This window comes from Bos indicus x Bos taurus, chromosome 19 (assembly GCF_003369695.1).
Source record: "Bos indicus x Bos taurus breed Angus x Brahman F1 hybrid chromosome 19, Bos_hybrid_MaternalHap_v2.0, whole genome shotgun sequence".
Lineage (NCBI taxonomy): Eukaryota > Metazoa > Chordata > Mammalia > Artiodactyla > Bovidae > Bos > Bos indicus x Bos taurus.
Window position 1 is genome coordinate 58,393,148 of NC_040094.1, and position 11,524 is coordinate 58,404,671.

General features: G+C 52.8%; 1 long non-coding RNA gene across 2 annotated transcripts; it reads right to left on the reverse strand.

The window, feature by feature from the left end:
* Positions 1-1,527: 1,527 nt before the first annotated feature.
* On the reverse strand, positions 1,528-5,021 carry LOC113878073. Of its 2 annotated transcripts, none has more exons than XR_003506900.1 (3): positions 3,827-5,021; positions 3,259-3,439; positions 1,528-1,697 (listed from the first exon to the last, which is right to left on the reverse strand). It is a non-coding gene; the product is annotated as an uncharacterized LOC113878073 (long non-coding RNA). The 2 variants fall into 2 exon arrangements; XR_003506899.1 differs by having other exon boundaries at positions 3,259-3,442.
* Positions 5,022-11,524: the final 6,503 nt, after the last annotated feature.

The following is an 11,524-nucleotide window of genomic DNA, read 5'->3' on the forward strand; positions in this document are numbered from 1 at the left end:
GTGAATTCTTTACCCCTGAGCCATCAGGGAAGCATTCTGATTTCTCACTCCTGATATTAACTGCTATTATCAGGCAGAATGAGGTGCTAAGATTGTCTAGACTTGTTCCCGTGACGAAACCTGGAATAAATCCCCAAGATCACTGGGTGTTGCTGATGGAAAAAATGGGGCCGTTCAGAGAACATCCTTGTAGGCTGTCTGATTCTAGCCTTTCAGTGTCTTTGCACTGTTTTACGGTCCTGTAAGTTGTAGATAACCGATAGCAATGCAAAATAATTCTTTGTCTATAGACATGCAAATAAATTCTGTCTGGTGGTTCAATAGATTTCCCTCTTCCTTAAGGAAAGAGCCAGTTTCCAACTATTTGTCAATTCACCTCCACTTTCCTTCACTCCATGTAAATTTACACTTTTTAGATTTCTCCTTTGGATTAGTTGTAACATCTGCCTAGTTTCCTCACTAATTACCAAGCCAAATAAAATCTTTAATACATGTAGAGTAGGAGAGTCATGATTTTGCCTTTTTTGGGGAAAATTATTCTTTAACTTCTGACAATAGGAAAGTTCCTAAGCAGACTGAAAAATAGTTACCATGCCCAGTCTCCTAGCTGTTGTTCAGTCATTAAGTCATTTCTGACTCCGACTCCATGGACTGCAGTGCGACAGGCTTCCCTATCCTCCAGGCTTCCCTAGCCTCCTCTGTCTCCCAGAGTTTGCTCACTCATGTCCATAGAGTTAGTGATGCCACTCAACCATCTCATCCTCTATCACCTCCTTCTCCTCCTGCCTTCAATGTTTCCCAGCATCAGGGTCTTTTGAGGTGAGTCAGCTCTTCACATCAGGTGGCCATAGAAGTGGAGCTTCAGCTTCAGCATCAGTCCTTCCAATAAATATTCAGGGCTGATTTCCTTTAGGAAATTTGGTATGACATTAAATCCAGTGATTTTTCTCCAAGCCTCAGTTTTCTCATCTGTAAAATGGGAATCACATTACATGTTCAAGAGGATGCCGCAAGAATTGCTAAGAGGCTTCCCCTGTGGCTCAGACGGTAAAGAAACCACTGCAGTGCGGGAGACCTGGGTTCGATCTCTGAGCTGGGAAGATCCCTAGGAGGAGGGGATGGCAACCCACTCCAGTGTTCTTGCCTGGAGACTCTCATGGACAGAGGAGCCTGGTGGGCTGCCGTCTATGGGGTCAGAAAGAGTCAGACACGACTGAGCGACTAAGCACGCCCGCATGGAAAGCAGTCAGTCTACACCTGGGCAGGTAAGAGATGCTTTATAAAAGGGAGCTGCTGTCGCAGGGGTGGTGCTGGTGTTGTTACTGTTGGTCCTGGCTCGGTTGTAACAGGAGCCAGTGGGATCCCAGGTGTTGGAACATAGAAAGGACACGGGGCAGGATGCATTCTCTAAGGCTCATGTGACTGGACCAGACCCTCCTGAGCAGAGCTGCAGGCCACCTACCTGTGCAGAAAAGGGGTTTTGTGGATGTCAACATGCACATTCCACCCAAAGAGCACTCAACATGGGAAAAGTACCAACTTGGAAATTTTAATGCAGTGAAAGTACATCGACGTGGAGACTCGGTTTGCACTTGTCAGGATGAAGGAGGGAGGTGGTCAGAGAGGCAGCAGAAGAGAGATGGGAACACAAGAAGTTCTTCCTGTTGGCGGGAGACGCTGGGGGAGGTGGTATTTCACTAGCAAGGGAAGAACAAAACAAGATATTCAATACGGGAGGATACTTTACCACTAGCGCCACCTGGGAGGCCCACAGTTGGGTGTCAGATCAGATCAGATCAGATCAGTTGCTCAGTCGCGCTCGACTCTTCGAGACCCCATGAATCGCAGCACGCCAGGCCTCCCTGTCCATCACCAACTCCCGGAGTTCACTGAGATTCACGCCCATCGAGTCAGTGATGCCATCCAGCCATCTCATCTTCTGTCGTCCCCTTCTCCTCCTGCCCCCAATCCCTCCCAGCATCAGAGTCTTTTCCAATGAGTCAACTCTTCGCACGAGGTGGCCAAAGTACTGGAGTTTCAGCTTTAGCATCATTCCTTGGTGTAACCACATCCAAAAACAGCCAGACAGTCTGGCATGTTGACCTGAAAGGAGCCCTGACGTCCCCTTGTCCAGGTCATGCTCAGTTTCCACTTGTTCCAAGTGGCCGACAGCTCACTGGGAAGCCAGCTAGAGGGTCGCTCTGGCCAGTCGAGGTGGGGGGGAGGGGTGAGGGTGGCAGGGGATCCTGGAGAGAGCCTGAGGTTGGGGGCAGTGGGGTGCTGCTGCTCCTTAGGGCGTGCGTGTTGGGGGTCCGGGAAGGCTCTGAGTCTTGACCCGCAGCGAGACGGGCTGGGGCCTGGGACCTTTGCCGCAGGGCCTGCGCCCGCATCTCCTCCAGCAACAAGAGACAAAGAAACAGGGTGGGACTGAAAATAACTGCGTGTGTGCAAATGGGGCAAATCAGGACAAGAAGACAAACAAAAAGACCAAAAAACCCAAGTGCCGCTCCTAAGGAGCAGGGAACGGAAGTGGGGAAGGGAGCATGCCCCCCGCCAGGGCACCACGGAACGGGTGGGCAAACCACCTAAGCCGCCCTCCTGCCAACCCCCGGACCCACCCCTCCTCTCACCCCGGGTAAGGAGTCAACCCCCTCCCCACGTTGGGGAGAGAGCAAGGGAATCTGTTACTTGTTTTCACTTTATCCTTGTTACAACAGGGCCCCCAGTGAAGCCTTGCCTGAATTTCTTGTCTGGCCTCTGATCAATTTCTATTGATCAAGGAGGGCAAGAACCCTGGTTGGTAACAACAGGAGAGAACCAGATGCTGACTTACTGCAGGAGCAAGTGACACATGATGTCCAGGCAAACCAACCGCGGACATTTTCAGCCAAGACAGGTGATCAAGGAGAATCCCTAGAGGCAGGGGCGGCTGTCGCCGCTGGCTCGGGGACACAGCTAGCCACACCCCTCTTCCACTCACTCCCAGGCTCATCATAACATGAACCTCCACGTCTGCACTTACCCACGTCATCCCAGTAAGCTCTGAGTTACTCAAGCATGAGTTACTGGATCTGATGAGGCTGCAGTGAAGGACTTTCCCACCCCACTCCCTTTATCCCAGCCATCCCGCGGGTGGGAGCTGGTGGAGACCGACTGCCCCTCTTACAGACAAATAGAGCAGCTGTGTGAGTAATTTTGCAGCCCTCTCCCCGTGGCCTGGCGAGTCTGCTCTTATTCCCGCTAGTATTCTCTGCTCACCTGGGCTGGCCAGAAATGCTGCCTCTTCCAGCATCCCCAAGGCAACCTCTGTGCACTCGGACTCCTGAACCCATGGCAACCGGCCAGTGGTGGTTCCCAGACGACGTCCCCCAGCAAGGCTGCTGCCCTCGGCTGGTCAGCAGGACCTCTCCGGAGGGTGCTAGGCTCCAGGGTACACTCCCTTCTTCCAGGAAAAAGGCACATGACCCAATCCCCACAGCCTCCCACTTCCCCCTCCCACTTAGAACTGATTTGGGCTTCGTGGGGTTATAGCAATTCTGTTGGGACCTAGAAATAAAGCAGGGTTTTCACTGATCTTGGTAGAGGGGACACTCCTTCTGCCTTTATTTTGTTCTCTGTGATGACTGTCAAGCTTGACTTAGGGGGTCTTTCCTTTTTTAATCCCCTTTCCCTTCCTTTGTAACCTGAGTTTTGGGTATCTATCTGTATCTCTCTGTCTCTAGCCATCCATCCATGTATTTACCCACCACCCACCCTATTTACCCACTAATCCAATCCCCCACCCCCCATCTGACCCATCTACCCACCAACCAACCCACCCACTCACCTGCACACCCCAATCAGGGATCGGACCCATGCCTCCTGCATTAGAAGTGGGGAATCTTAACCACTGGACTTCTGACACATGAATTTTTCGCTGGAGGGACAAAAATTGACCAAAACACCCACTGTGTCAGTAGGTGACTCTGTTGTTCCCTAGAACTGGAGAATTATGGGAGATTCCTCCTGGAGAGGCACAGCGTTCACGTCTTTCAAGCTCTGTCCGCCCTTGTCCTTGGTCCGTTCTTGAGGAAAGTTCTGCAGACGAGGAGATGCTGTCACCATGTCACAGAGTGCGCTGAATGGGTGGGCACCCCAGACGCTGTTTCAGCATTTAGCAGAACAGGAGGCCTTGAAATCTGTCCCACCAGGTAGAAGGCTGCCCATGGCTGGTTGTCGCTGGAAGACAGACTGCCTGTGATAATCTTGTGCATCATCAACTTCTGCAGAGAGGGTAGGAATTGGTTTGACTCAAAAAGACTGAACTGCAGCAGGAGAGACTAAAATTAGACAACGGGAGGAACTTCCAAGCTTAATTTGTTTGGGTGTCGAGGAGACACAGAGATAGGGCAATCACCCTTGGAAGCAGAGGTCATACCATGGCTATTTTTAATCTTCGGGAGCAGCTGGGCTCCGTCTTCAGCAGCCTAACCTCATAAACATTCGTGACTTGTAGCAGAGACCCAAACAGAGCTGTCATCAAATACCACTTCCTCCTCTGTCTCAGCGAGAAGGAAAACAAACAAAAACAAGTGGAGGAGAGAGAATTCATGTTTTTCTAACAGAACGACGTAAGGCGTGGGCAAGAAACAATTTCTGCTCAGCCCTTCCGAGCCGCTGTCACAGCCACCCCCCTCCCCCAAAGCAACAAGAACCGCAAAGCCAAGTTCAATAAAGATGAAGAACAGTGTGTCTGAGCTTCTCCGGAATGAGCCGGTCGTCCCCAGCGAGGCCTGGAGGGAAGACAGAGATGAAGGGCTTTTGGAAATCGGCCACCTTTCTGAGCGGGTGGACGCGTCCGGGCTCTGGAAACAGGCAGCAGCCAGGACAGATGAAGGCCAGGCCTCGGGGGCTCCCGAGAAGCTCAGGTTGTGACAGGTGCCAATCAGCGCCGACAGCCTGCAGGTTTAGCTGTCAGGGCTTGACAGCCTCTGGTCACCTTGGCTGCAGTTGGGCTTGGAGAGGCAGGTGGGAAGGAGGGTTTTGGGGAGTCAAGGGGAGGGCAAGAGGGTGGGAGCCTGCGTTTTGGAAGTATTTGGCTCCTGGGTGGGTCCTGTCCCAGCAGCTTTTTTTAAATCACTTATTTATTTATGAGGCTGCACTGCGTCTGTGTTGCTGTGTGTGGGCTCTCTCTAGTTGCGGCGGTGTGCCAGCTTCTCATTGCAATGGCCTCTCTTGTGGCAGAGCCCAGCTCCAGAGGGTTGTGGGCTCTGTAGCTGTGGCTGGCTCAGTTGCCCCACCGCATGTGGGATCTTAGTTCCCGGACCAGGGATTGAACCCATGTTTCCTACATTGGCAGGCAGATTCTTAACCACGAGACCGCCAGAGGAGACACCCAGCAGCTCCGTGAGTCTGTGCTGCTCGCTGCCCCTCCATGAGCCTCTGATTCCTTCTCTGTGACAGGCAGCAGGGGGGCTAGAGCGGTGGTCCTCCTGCGGGTGGGGCTCGGTCTGGGCACTGCTCACAAGCTGGGCTGAGAGCCAGAGGCCTGGGGTCTGCATGGCTGGACTGTGGCCCTTGACAGTCTCTAAAGACTCTAAAAGGAGAAAACAAAGGTTCCCTGGGCATACCCAGGCCTCATCGCAGGCCTCTCCACCAGAATCAGTCAGGGACACTTTGAATCCTTGTAACCGGGGTCACTCCAGGACCCCTCGACATCCATGGGAGGGAGGCTTGCCTGGATTGTGCAGTGGCCCCGGGGACCCAGGCGAGTTGATGGCGGCTCTAGGTCAGGGGTCTATGGGGTCAGCCTGGAGCCTGACTGCCTCTCTTCCCCAACTTCTCTACGCCTGCTTTCTCATCTGGGAGATGCAGATACTAATCAGACTTGCCTTACAGGTCGGGGGAAAGTGAGGGAAAATGTGGAACTCGGACTTCCCTGCAGTCCAGTGGTTAAGACTCCGTGCTTCCACTGCAGGGATCATGGGTTCAATCCCTAATCAGGGAACGAAGTCCTACAAACCGTTTGTTGTCGCCAGAAAAAGAAAAAGCATGGAACTCAGGGCAGCGCCTGGGGCATGGACATAAAATTCAGCATCTTTGTTTTTCTTTTGTCTTTTTCTGGTTGAGCCATGCGGCTCACAGGAATCTTAGTTCCCGGACTAGGGAACGAACCTGACCCCAGCTGTGAAAGCGCCAAGTCCTAACGGCTGGGCCGCAGGTGATTTCCTCAGTCTCCTCATTACTGGCTCCCTGATTGGCCTTCAGCACATCCACGAGGGCAGCAATGGTGTGAATGGATGGGGGAAAAAAAAAGAATAAAGGGATAAAGGGAAGGGAGTGGGGAGAGAGAGAGAACCCACAACTTCCAGAACCTGACCAACGGCGGAAATGTGCCCATGTGTTTCAAGGCATCCTTTCCAGGGATGTAGCCCCCACAGAACAAGCCTGGACACGTCAAGATGAAGGAAGAGGGGAGATGGGGCACCCAACCCCTGACATCTCAAAACCAAGCCTTCGCTGCACAGTGAGCAAAATTCAACATGAAATGTGTGTTTAGCACAAGGACTGATGTCGAGCTCAGCTACTTTGGAAAACCAGACAGAGACAATCGTTTTCGCTTGTTATTTCTTTCTTTTGCTGTCACTTCAAAGCCATTTGATTGGTCTGTGTTCAAGAAATGTTTTTTAATCTCCCAAATTATGGCTTCTCTATATGTTCTTGTCATTGTAAATTACATTGTGAGTCCCTGAGCCAATTTTTTTTTTTTTTTTTGCTGATGTCAATTAAAAATTCCCTGCACGGGCCTCTGCTGCGTTCTACCTGCACGCTGCTCCCATTTCTGCGGCTGCCTCACTCCTGCCTCTGTTTTCTCCCCAAATCCGGCTTCCTGGAACCTGCAGAAGCATCAGCTTCGCTCGGCTCCTTATCCTGGGGACCGCTGGGACAGCTCCACCATAGCTGCGGGGCGGGGCAGCCCGCCGTAAGCAAGCCCTCGTCCCCAGGCCGCCCCAGGAGAAGTGTGACTCCCAGAGGCCCTTCGGCCCCTGAGGACCGGCGCTCCCGTGGCCGGGACGCAGCTCTGGACCCGGTGGCCCTGGCCTCCACCAGCTGCGGGTGATGCTAATTGCCTGGCACCTCGGCCGCGCTTGTCACATCACCCAGCCTTCCCGGCTAATGAGTCATCCGTACGCGGCCATGTGTTTGTGCGGGCTTCAGACAGACTAATGCTTTTAATGGCACATAATCATTTTTCAGAAGTCATTTGATGCCACTAATCATCTTGGTAATACGGCACGATGGAACGCGTAATGACATTCGGAACAGGACAAATGGCAGTGCGATTCCTGGCTTTCTCCCTCTCATCTATATTTCATCACGTACCCCGCCGCTAATGACACCGAGGACTGTTAATAAACAACTGCCTTAAGAGGGTTGATTCCCCCCTCGGGGGTTTAGAAGGGCAGTGGGGCATCTGTCTGAAATAATTCCTGATGGAAGTGTCCGTGGGAAGAGGAGTGGAAGCAGCTTCTAGCAGGTCTCCCCCCACCACTCCTCCACCTCGGGGCCAAAGCCTGGCTAAGGTCGGCTTTGCTGGGCGGGGCATGGGGGAAGTGAATGTCCACTGGGAAGACCAGCGTGGAGGCGAGGAGGCCCCACGGGAAGTGAAAGAAGCACAGGTCTGTGAGGATTCCTGACCAGGAGGTTTTAAGCTGGTTCTCTAGAGCCGTTAGGTTCCATGGAGAAATGTGACTTCCCTGAGAGAGGTGCAGACTGGGCTCTGAGATGGGGAGGTGGGGACAGAGTCCCTCCTGGGCTTCTCCTGACCCCCCCACCAGGGCCTTGGGTCAGGATGTGGGGCCGGGGTCAGGGTCTGGACCCTTCTCTGCCCTTGAGCCATCCCTCCCATCAAAGGCTTCCTGGGGCTCTCGGAAGAGTCGGAAGGCAACTGGCCGCTGCCTGGGATTTTACCCTGTGTGTGTGCTAGTTGTTCAGTCGTGACTCTTTGCGACCCCATGGACTGTAGCCCGCCAGGCTCCTCTGTCCATGGAATTCTCCAGGCAGGAATACTGGGGTGAGTTGCCATTCCCTTCTCCAGGGGACCTTCCCGACCCAGGGATGGCACCCAGGTCTCCTGCATTGCAGGCAGATTCTTTACTGTCTGAGCCACCAGGGAAGCCCACTCATCTGCAAAGTAGATAAAACTAAGAGTCCTATATGGGCCCCTGAGTGTGAGGGGCCTAAGCATATGCCATAATCAGATGGCTTCACTGACCCTACCTTCCTGAGGACACATCTTTTGAGTGATGGCTTAAATGAGATAGCATTTTACCCTGCTGCCCACCAGAGAGTAACTGTGGAATAAAATGCAGGTTGTGGGAACGAATTATGGTTACCGGGGGGAGGGGTGGGGGGAAGAGACAGTTAGGGAGCTTGGGATGGACATGAACGCGCTACTATATTTTAAATGGATAACCAGCAGGGACCTCCTGAACAGCACAGGGAACTCTGCTCTATGTTATGTGGCAGCCTGGATGGGAGGGGAGTTTGGGGGAGAGTGGAAACAGGTTTATGCATGGCTGGATCCCTTCCCTGTCCACCTGAAACTATCACAGCATTGTTAATTGTTAACTGTATTGTTAATTCCAATGCAAAATAAAAAGTTAAAAAGGCAATGACAATAAATAGTAATGATGCGAAATAGGCTGATGCCACTTCAGGTGGTCGGGTGGGGCTGGGTCTGACAGCTGCCTCAGCACAGCAAGCATTTTGGGTCCTGGCAGACGGCCTGTGATCATTCTCTGGGTTCTGGTTGGAGGGCTGAGCTCTCTCCCCATCATTCTCCTTCCCGCCTTCATCTCCTTCTGTGGGGTTTCCAGGGAGGATGCTGGCGGGTCTCCCCATTGTGTTGTTGTTTAGTCGCTAAGTTGTGTCTGACTCTTGCGACCCCATGAACTGCACCCCACCAGGCAAGGATACTGGAGTGGGTAGCCATTTCCTTATCCAGGGGATCTTCCCGACCCAGGGATTGAACTCACATCTCCTGTGTTGCAAGCAGATTATTTACTGCTGAGCTACAGGGAGAGCCCATGAGGCTCCCCATGCAACCCTGAGAAAACACTCTCAGATCTGCGGTTCAGGGCAGGGAGCTGGTGAAAAGAGCCCCGGGGCACATGCAGGGGAGCGGTTAAGAGCAGGTGGGTAGATGTCAGAGGGACTTGTCACTCGGCACGCGCGCACCACCGGGCAGGCAATTAACCACTCTGAGCCTCGTGTGCTCAGTTATGAAAGGGTATTAACGACATCTCCCTGCCCGAGAATCACCCTGAAGATTAAGTAAAACAATGCATGTCAGATGCTGAGTGCAACGTAGGCCCTCGCACAATGTTAATTACTACAGTTGCTGCCGTGGGCAGGTCTGGGGGTGGCTCTGTTGGATGAGAGAGTCCGGGGCGCAGGGCGGGGACAACGGGAACTTGGATGCAGGTGGGCAGATTTGGGAAGGCGCTCGAGGGGATGAGGTGGCGCTATCTGTGGCCATCGAGGGGGGGTGTCCTCAGGGCTGCGTCCCCCAGGCTGTGCTCAATCCCCCATCGACACCACATTGAGAAGACACAAGAAACCATGGTGGAAAGCCATCTGGTAGCAAAGGGGAAAGCCCCCGGTGTCCTTGGCAGTGTTTAATAATTTAGCCTAAGTGGCTGGATAAGGGCTGACCGCAGTTCTGATATCCATTTTAATAAAGTCCTTTCCTGCCCTCCTCAAGCTCAGGACGAGCCCCGCACATCCCCGTCCGCCCCAGCCTCCCATTCATGGGCGGGGTGGGCAGTGGGTGCAGACACACTGGGCCTGGTTCAAGGAGAAGTCTTAGAAACGCCAGCCCCCCGGAGTTGCCGGCTGGGAGGACCTATCTGCAGGCCCTGGCTGTGTCTGGCCAGCCTCCACCGAGCCGGCTCGCAGGAGCTCCCACAGAAACCAAAACGGTAGTAGTAATCGCTGTTTATCCTCTGCAGTTATTCTGTGGCCCAAGATGGGCTGAGGTCTTCTTTCAGATGATCTCATGCAGTTTCCACTCTCAGGTCCTGAGAGGTACACATTGGTATTATACAGAGCCAGGAAACTGGGTCTCAGAAAAGCAGTCATTTGCAAGGCTCATAAATAGTAGAATAGAGGTCCAAGCTGGAGAAGGAAATGGCAAGTATTCTTGCCTAGAGAATCCCAGGGACAGAGAAGCCTGGTGGGCTGCCGTCTATGGGGTTGCACAGAGTCCGACACAACTGAAGCGACTTAGCAGCAGCAGCAGAGGTCCAAGCTGGTGTTTGAAACAAAATTCCCGTGCTTCATTATATCGACAAGATGAAGTTTCTTTCTCTGTCAAATAAGAACTGAGACTACATTTATGGAATCCTCTTTCCTTCCCTTACCTGGTCCTGCCCTCCTTCCCTCTCTCCCTCCTATCCTCCTTTCTTTCCTTAAACATTGCTCCATGCTGGGAAAAATTGAGGGCAGGAGGAGAAGGGGGCGACAGAGGATGAGATGGTTGGATGGCATCATCAACTCAATGGGCATGAGTTTGAACAAACTCCAGGTGATAGTGAAGGACAGGGAAGCCTGGTGTGCTGCAGTTCATGGGGGTCACAGAGAGTCAGACCCCACTGAGCCACTGAACAAACAACACTGCTTTTTATTAAATTCCGCCATGGGCAGAGAGAACACATATGTCTGGGGCACCTTCCTGCCCAGGGGATGTCTTGCCTGGGACCTCCCAGGAGGAAAGGATCTGAGACCACCACCCCCTTGCCCCAGATGATCCATTTAGGGAAACCCTCTGATGTCTCCAGCCCAGAGCGGAGTGTGACAGGGTGGTCAGTGCTCAGAGGAAGTTGGGTGAAGCCCAGGAGCCCAAGACCCTCAGTAGAGTTTCAAGAGTACTATCCATTTTTTTTTAATATTTCTTTTTTTGATGTGGACCATTTTTTAAGTCGTTATTGAATTTGCTACAATATTGCTTCTGTTTTATGTTTCATTTTGTTCTTTTCGGTTGAGAAGTGTGTGGGACCTTCACTCCCTGACCAGGTACTGAACCCACACCTCCTGCATCGGAAGGCAAAGTCTTAACCACTAGACCACCAGGGAAGCCCCTGTTGGCCATTCTTGCTTCTCCCCCAGGGACATGTAAATTGGCAACCTGTTGCTTATCCTGGGACTCTGCAACTGTATCCACAGCAGTCAGGGGGCCGCTGTGCAGTGGGTTTTGTCTTCCCAGCTGGAGGGACAGCCTCAGGAGGGGCTGTTGGAACAAGCCGGAGGAGAAAAGTCCCGACCCGCTGCCTGCACTGCTGGCCCCCTCCCCCCCTACGTCCCACCCTCCTCCGTCCTGTTTTTACGGTCCAAGTCCATATGACGGAGACTGGGCATCAGAGGGCAGCAGGCCTAGGGAATAACTATAATTACCCGCAGGCAGCAATTGGCATGTCTGTCTAGTAAAACCTGCAATTTCATTGTTTCAGGAGCACCAACGTGCCAGGAAAACACATCTCCAATT